A 7,980-nucleotide genomic window follows, 5' to 3' on the forward strand; every position below is an offset into this window, starting at 1 on the left:
TAGTGGAGGGATCGGGGCTCAGCCCAGTGGGTTTTGGGAACCATCTGATCATATTGGAGGGATTGGGGCTCAACCCAGTGGGTTTGGGAACCGTCTGATCATAGTGGAGGGATCGGGGCTCAGCCCACTGGGTTGGCGAACCGTCTGATCATAGTGGAGGTATCGGGGCGAAACCCAGTGGGTTTGGGAACCGTCTGATCATAGTGGAGGGCTCGGGGCTCAGCCCAGTGGGTTTGGGAACCGTCTGATCATATTGGAGGGATTGGGACTCAACCCAGTGTGTTTGGGAACCATCTGATCATATTGGAGGGATTGGGGCTCAACCCAGTGGGTTTGGGAACCGTCTGATCTTATTGGAGGGATTGGGGCTCAACCCAGTGGGTTTGGGAACCGTCTGATCATAGTGGAGGGATCGGGGCTCAGCCCACTGGGTTGGCGAACCGTCTGATCATAGTGGAGGGATCGGAGCTAAACCAAGTGGGTTTGGGAACCGTCTGATCATAGTGGAGGGCTCGGGGCTCAGCCCAGTGGGTTTGGGAACAGTCTGATCATATTGGAGGAATTGGGGCTCAACCCAGTGTGTTTGGGAACCATCTGATCATATTGGAGGGACCGGGGCTCAACCCAGTGGGTTACGGAACCGTCTGATCATATTGGAGGGATTGGGGCTCAGCCCAGTGGGTTTGGGAACCGTCGGATCATAGTGGAGGGATCGGGGCTCAGCCCAGTTGGTTTGGGAACCGTCTGATCACAGTGGAAGGATCGGGGCTCAATCCAGTATGTTTGGGAACCGTCTGATCATATTGGAGGGATTGGGGCTCAGCCCAGTGGGGTTGGGAACCGTCTGATCATAGTGGAAGGATCGGGGATCAGCCCAGTATGTTTGGGAACCGTCTGATCATAGTGGAGGGATCGGGGCTCAGCCCACTGGGTTGGCGAACCGTCTTATCATAGTGGAGGTATTGGGGCTCAGCCCAGTGTGTTTGGGAACTGTCTGATCATAGTGGAAGGATCGGGGCTCAGCCCAGTGTGTTTGGGTACCGTCTGATCATAGTGGAGGGACCGGGGCTCAGCCCAGTATGTTAGGGAACCATCTGATCATAGTGGAGGGATCAGGGCTCAACCCAGTGGGTTTGGGAACCATCTGATCATAGTGGAGGGATCGGGGATCAGCCAGTATGTTTGGGAACAGTCTGATCAAAGTGGAGGGACCGAGGATCAACCCAGGGGGTTTGGGACCCATCTGATCTTATTGGAGGGACCCGGACTCAGCCGAGTGGGTTTGGGAACCGTCTGATTATATTGGAGGGATTGGGGCTCAACCCAGTGTGTTTGGGAACCGTCTGATCATAGTGGAGGGCTCGGGTCTCAGTCCAGTGCGTTTGGGAACCGTCTGATCATATTGGGGGGATTGGGGCTCAGCCCAGTGGGTTTGGGAACCTTCGGATCATAGTGGAGGGATCGGGGCTCAGCCCAGTGGGTTTGGGAACCGTCTGATCATATTGGAGGGATTGGGGCTCAACCCGGTGGTTTTGGGAACCGTCTGATCATAGTGGAAGGATCGGGGCTCAGCCCAGGATGTTTGGGAACCTTCGGATCATAGTGGAGGGATCGGGGCTCAGCCCAGTGGGTTTGGGAACCGTCTGATCATATTGGAGGGATTGGGGCTCAACCCGGTGGTTTTGGGAACCGTCTGATCATAGTGGAAGGATCGGGGCTCAGCCCAGGATGTTTGGGAACCGTCTGATAATAGTGGAGGGATTGCGGCTCAACCCAGTGGTTTTGGGTACCGTCTGATCATATTGGAGGGATTGGGGCTCAACCCACTGGGTTTGGGAACCGTCTGATCATAGTGGATGGCTTGGGTCTCAACTCACTGTGGGTTTGGGAACCATCTGATCATATTGGAGGGATCGGTGCTCAGCCGAGTGGGTTTGGGAACCGTCTGATCATAGTGGAGGGCTCGGGTCTCAGCCCAGTGTGTTTGGGAACCGTCTGATCATATTGGGGGGATTGGGGCTCAGCCCAGTGGGTTTGGGAACCGTCGGATCATAGTGGAGGGATCGGGGCTCAGCCCAGTGGGTTTTGGGAACCTTCTGATCATATTGGAGGGATTGGGGCTCAACCCAGTGGGTTTGGGAACTGTCTGATCATAGTGGAGGGCTCGGGGCTCAGCCCAGTGGGTTTGGGAACCATCTGATCATATCGGAGGGACCGGGGCTCAACCCAGTGGGTTTGGGAACCGTCTGATCATAGTGGAGGGCTCGGGTCTCAGCCCAGTGGGTTTGGGAACCGTCTGATTATATTGGAGGGATTGGGTCTCAGCCCAGTGGGTTTGGGAACCGTCTGATAATAGTGGAGGGATCGGGGCTCAGCCCAGTGGGTTTGGGAACCGTCTGATCATATTGGAGGGATTGGGGCTCAGCCCAGGGGGTTTGGGAACCGTCGGATCATAGTGGAGGGATCGGGGCTCAGCCCAGTGGGTTTTGGGAACCATCTGATCATATTGGAGGGATTGGGGCTCAACCCAGTGGGTTTGGGAACCGTCTGATCATAATGGAGGGCTCGGGGCTCAGCCCAGTGGGTTTGGGAACCATCTGATCATATCGGAGGGACCGGGGCTCAGCCCAGTGGGTTTGGGAACCGTCTGATCATATTGGAGGGATTGGGTCTCAGCCCAGTGGGTTTGGGAACCGTCTGATCATATTGGGGGGATTGGGGCTCAGCCCAGTGGGTTTGGGAACCGTCTGATAATAGTGGAGGGATCGGGGCTCAGCCCAGTGGGTTTGGGAACCGTCTGATCATATTGGAGGGATTGGGGCTCAGCCCAGGGGGTTTGGGAACCGTCGGATCATAGTGGAGGGATCGGGGCACAGCCCAGTGGGTTTGGGAACCATCTGATCATATCGGAGGGACCGGGGCTCAGCCCAGTGGGTTTGGGAACCATCTGATCATATTGGAGGGATTGGGGCTCAACCCAGTGGGATTGGGAATCGTCTGATCATAGTGGAAGGATCGGGGCTCTGCCCAGTATGTTTGGGAACCGTCTGATCATAGCGGAGGGATTGGTGCTCAACCCAGTGGGTTTGGGAACCTTCTGATCATAGTGGAAGGATCGGGGCTCAGCCCAGTATGTTTGGGAATCGTCTGATCATAGTGGAAGGATCAGGGCTCAACCCAGAGTGTTTGGGTACCGTCTGATCATAGTGGGGGGACCGGGGCTCAACCCAGTATGTTTGGGAACCATCTGATCATAGTGGAGGGACTGGGGCTCAGCCCAGTGGGTTTGGGAACCGTCTGATTATATTGGAGGGATTGGGTCTCAGCCCAGTGGGTTTGGGAACCGTCTGATCATATTGGGGGGATTGGGGCTCAGCCCAGTGGGTTTGGGAACCGTCTGATAATAGTGGAGGGATCGGGGCTCAGCCCAGTGGGTTTGGGAACCGTCTGATCATATTGGAAGGATTGGGGCTCAGCCCAGGGGGTTTGGGAACCATCTGATCATAGTGGAGGGATCGGGGCTCAACCCAGTGGGTTTGGGAACCAACTGATCATATTGAGGGATCGGAGCTCAGCCCAGTGGGTTGGGAACCATCTGATCATAGTGAAAGGATCGGGGCTCAGCCCACTTGGTTGGCGAACCGTCTGATCATAGTGGAGGGATTGGGGCTCAGCCCAGTATGTTTGGGAACCGTCTGATCATATTGGAGGGACCGGGGCTCATCCCAGTGGGTTTGGGAACCGTCTGATCATATTGGAGGGATTGGGGCTCAACCCAGTGGGATTGGGAATCGTCTGATCATATTGGAGGGATTGGGGCTCAACCCACTGGGTTTGGGAACCGTCTGATCATAGTGGATGGCTTGGGTCTCAACTCACTGTGGGTTTGGGAACCATCTGATCATATTGGAGGGATCGGTGCTCAGCCCAGTGGGTTTGGGAACCGTCTGATCATAGTGGAGGGCTCGGGTCTCAGCCCAGTGTGTTTGGGAACCGTCTGATCATATTGGGGGGATTGGGGCTCAGCCCAGTGGGTTTGGGAACCGTCGGATCATAGTGGAGGGATCGGGGCTCAGCCCAGTGGGTTTTGGGAACCTTCTGATCATATTGGAGGGATTGGGGCTCAACCCAGTGGGTTCGGGAACCGTCTGATCATAGTGGAGGGCACGGGGCTCAGCCCAGTGGGTTTGGGAACCATCTGATCATATCGGAGGGACCGGGGCTCAACCCAGTGGGTTTGTGAACCGTCTGATCATAGTGGAGGGCTCGGGTCTCAGTCCAGTGCGTTTGGGAACCGTCTGATCATATCGGGGGGATTGGGGCTCAGCCCAGTGGGTTTGGGAACCTTCGGATCATAGTGGAGGGATCAGGAAACAGCCCAGTGGGTTTGGGAACCGTCTGATAATATTGGAGGGATTGGGGCTCAACCCGGTGGTTTTGGGAACCGTCTGATCATAGTGGAAGGATCGGGGCTCAGCCCAGGATGTTTGGGAACCGTCTGATAATAGTGGAGGGATTGCGGCTCAACCCAGTGGTTTTGGGTACCGTCTGATCATATTGGAGGGATTGGGGCTCAACCCACTGGGTTTGGGAACCGTCTGATCATAGTGGAGGGCTTGGGTCTCAACTCACTGTGGGTTTGGGAACCATCTGATCATATTGGAGGGATCGGTGTTCAGCCCAGTGGGTTTGGGAACCGTCTGATCATAGTGGAGGGCTCGGGTCTCAGCCCAGTGTGTTTGGGAACCGTCTGATCATATTGGGGGGATTGGTGCTCAGCCCAGTGGGTTTGGGAACCGTCGGATCATAGTGGAGGGATCGGGGCTCAGCCCAGTGGGTTTTGGGAACCTTCTGATCATATTGGAGGGATCGGGGCTCAACCCAGTGGGTTTGGGAACCGTCTGATCATAGTGGAGGGCTCGGGGCTCAGCCCAGTGGGTTTGGGAACCATCTGATCATATCGGAGGGACCGGGGCTCAGCCCAGTGGGTTTGGGAACCGTCTGATCATATTGGAGGGATTGGGGCTGAACCCAGTGGGATTGGGAATCGTCTGATCATAGTGGAGGGCTCGGGGCTCAGCCCAGTGGATTTGGGAACCATCTGATCACATCAATGGGACCGGGGCTCAGCCCAGTGGGTTTTGGGAACCTTCTGATCATATTGGAGGGATTGGGGCTCAACCCAGTGGGTTTGGGAACCGTCTGATCATAGTGGAGGGCTTGGGGCTCAGCCCAGTGGGTTTGGGAACCATCTGATCATATCGGAGGGACCGGGGCTCAACCCAGTGGGTTTGGGAACCGTCTGATCATAGTGGAGGGCTCGGGTCTCAGTCCAGTGCGTTTGGGAACCGTCTGATCATATCGGGGGGATTGGGGCTCAGCCCAGTGGGTTTGGGAACCTTCGGATCATAGTGGAGGGATCGGGGAACAGCCCAGTGGGTTTGGGAACCTTCTGATCATATTGGAGGGATCGGGGCTCAACCCAGTGGGTTTGGGAACCGTCTGATCATAGTGGAGGGCTCGGGGCTCAGCCCAGTGGGTTTGGGAACCATCTGATCATATCGGAGGGACCGGGGCTCAGCCCAGTGGGTTTGGGAACCGTCTGATCATATTGGAGGGATTGGGGCTCAACCCAGTGGGATTGGGAATCGTCTGATCATAGTGGAGGGCTCGGGGCTCAGCCCAGTGGGTTTGGGAACCATCTGATCATATCAATGGGACCGGGGCTCAGCCCAGTGGGTTTTGGGAACCTTCTGATCATATTGGAGGGATTGGGGCTCAACCCAGTGGGTTTGGGAACCGTCTGATCATAGTGGAGGGCTCGGGGCTCAGCCCAGTGGGTTTGGGAACCATCTGATCATATTGGGGGATTGGGGCTCAGCCCAGTGTGTTTGGGAACCGTCTGATCATATTGGGGGGATTGGGGCTCAGCCCAGTGGGTTTGGGAACCGTCTGATTATAGTGGAGGGATCGGGGCTCAGCCCAGTGGGTTTTGGGAACCTTCTGATCATAGTGGAGGGCTCGGGGCTCAGCCCAGTGGGTTTGGGAACCATCTGATCATATCGGAGGGACCGGGGCTCAACCCAGTGGGTTTGGGAACCGTCTGATCATAGTGGAGGGCTCGGGTCTCAGTCCAGTGCGTTTGGGAACCGTCTGATCATATTGGGGGGATTGGGGCTCAGCCCAGTGGGTTTGGGAACCTTCGGATCATAGTGGAGGGATTGGGGAACAGCCCAGTGGGTTTGGGAACCGTCTGATCATATTGGAGGGATTGGGGCTCAACCCGGTGGTTTTGGGAACCGTCTGATCATAGTGGAAGGATCGGGGCTCAGCCCAGGATGTTTGGGAACCGTCTGATAATAGTGGAGGGATTGCGGCTCAACCCAGTGGTTTTGGGTACCGTCTGATCATATTGGAGGGATTGGGGCTCAACCCACTGGGTTTGGGAACCGTCTGATCATAGTGGAGGGCTTGGGTCTCAACTCACTGTGGGTTTGGGAACCATCTGATCATATTGGAGGGATCGGTGTTCAGCCCAGTGGGTTTGGGAACCGTCTGATCATAGTGGAGGGCTCGGGTCTCAGCCCAGTGTGTTTGGGAACCGTCTGATCATATTGGGGGGATTGGGGCTCAGCCCAGTGGGTTTGGGAACCGTCGGATCATAGTGGAGGGATCGGGGCTCAGCCCAGTGGGTTTTGGGAACCTTCTGATCATATTGGAGGGATCGGGGCTCAACCCAGTGGGTTTGGGAACCGTCTGATCATAGTGGAGGGCTCGGGGCTCAGCCCAGTGGGTTTGGGAACCATCTGATCATATCAGAGGGACCGGGGCTCAGCCCAGTGGGTTTGGGAACCGTCTGATCATATTGGAGGGATTGGGGCTCAACCCAGTGGGATTGGGAATCGTCTGATCATAGTGGAGGGCTCGGGGCTCAGCCCAGTGGGTTTGGGAACCATCTGATCATATCAATGGGACCGGGGCTCAGCCCAGTGGGTTTGGGAACCGTCTGATCATATTGGAGGGATTGGGGCTCAACCCAGTGGGATTGGGAATCGTCTGATCATAGTGGAGGGCTCTGGTCTCAGCCCAGTGTGTTTGGGAACCGTCTGATCATATTGGGGGGATTGGGGCTCAGAACAGTGGGTTTGGGAACCTTCGGATCATAGTGGAGGGATCGGGGCTCAGCCCAGTGGGTTTGGGAACCGTCTGATCATATTGAAGGGATTGGGGCTCAAACCGGTGGTTTTGGGAACCGTCTGATCATAGTGGAAGGATCGGGGCTCAGCCCAGGATGTTTGGGAACCGTCTGATAATAGTGGAGGGATTGGGGCTCAACCCAGTGGTTTTGGGTACCGTCTGATCATATTGGAGGGATTGGGGCTCAACCCAGTGGGTTTGGGAACCGTCGGATCATAGTGGAGGGATCGGGGCTCAGCCCAGTGGGTTTTGGGAACCTTCTGATCATATTGGAGGGATTGGGGCTCAACCCAGTGGGTTCGGGAACCGTCTGATCATAGTGGAGGGCACGGGGCTCAGCCCAGTGGGTTTGGGAACCATCTGATCATATCGGAGGGACCGGGGCTCAACCCAGTGGGTTTGTGAACCGTCTGATCATAGTGGAGGGCTCGGGTCTCAGTCCAGTGCGTTTGGGAACCGTCTGATCATATCGGGGGGATTGGGGCTCAGCCCAGTGGGTTTGGGAACCTTCGGATCATAGTGGAGGGATCAGGGAACAGCCCAGTGGGTTTGGGAACCGTCTGATAATATTGGAGGGATTGGGGCTCAACCCGGTGGTTTTGGGAACCGTCTGATCATAGTGGAAGGATCGGGGCTCAGCCCAGGATGTTTGGGAACCGTCTGATAATAGTGGAGGGATTGCGGCTCAACCCAGTGGTTTTGGGTACCGTCTGATCATATTGGAGGGATTGGGGCTCAACCCACTGGGTTTGGGAACCGTCTGATCATAGTGGAGGGCTTGGG

This window comes from Oncorhynchus mykiss, unplaced genomic scaffold (genome assembly GCF_013265735.2).
Source record: "Oncorhynchus mykiss isolate Arlee unplaced genomic scaffold, USDA_OmykA_1.1 un_scaffold_259, whole genome shotgun sequence".
NCBI lineage: Eukaryota > Metazoa > Chordata > Actinopteri > Salmoniformes > Salmonidae > Oncorhynchus > Oncorhynchus mykiss.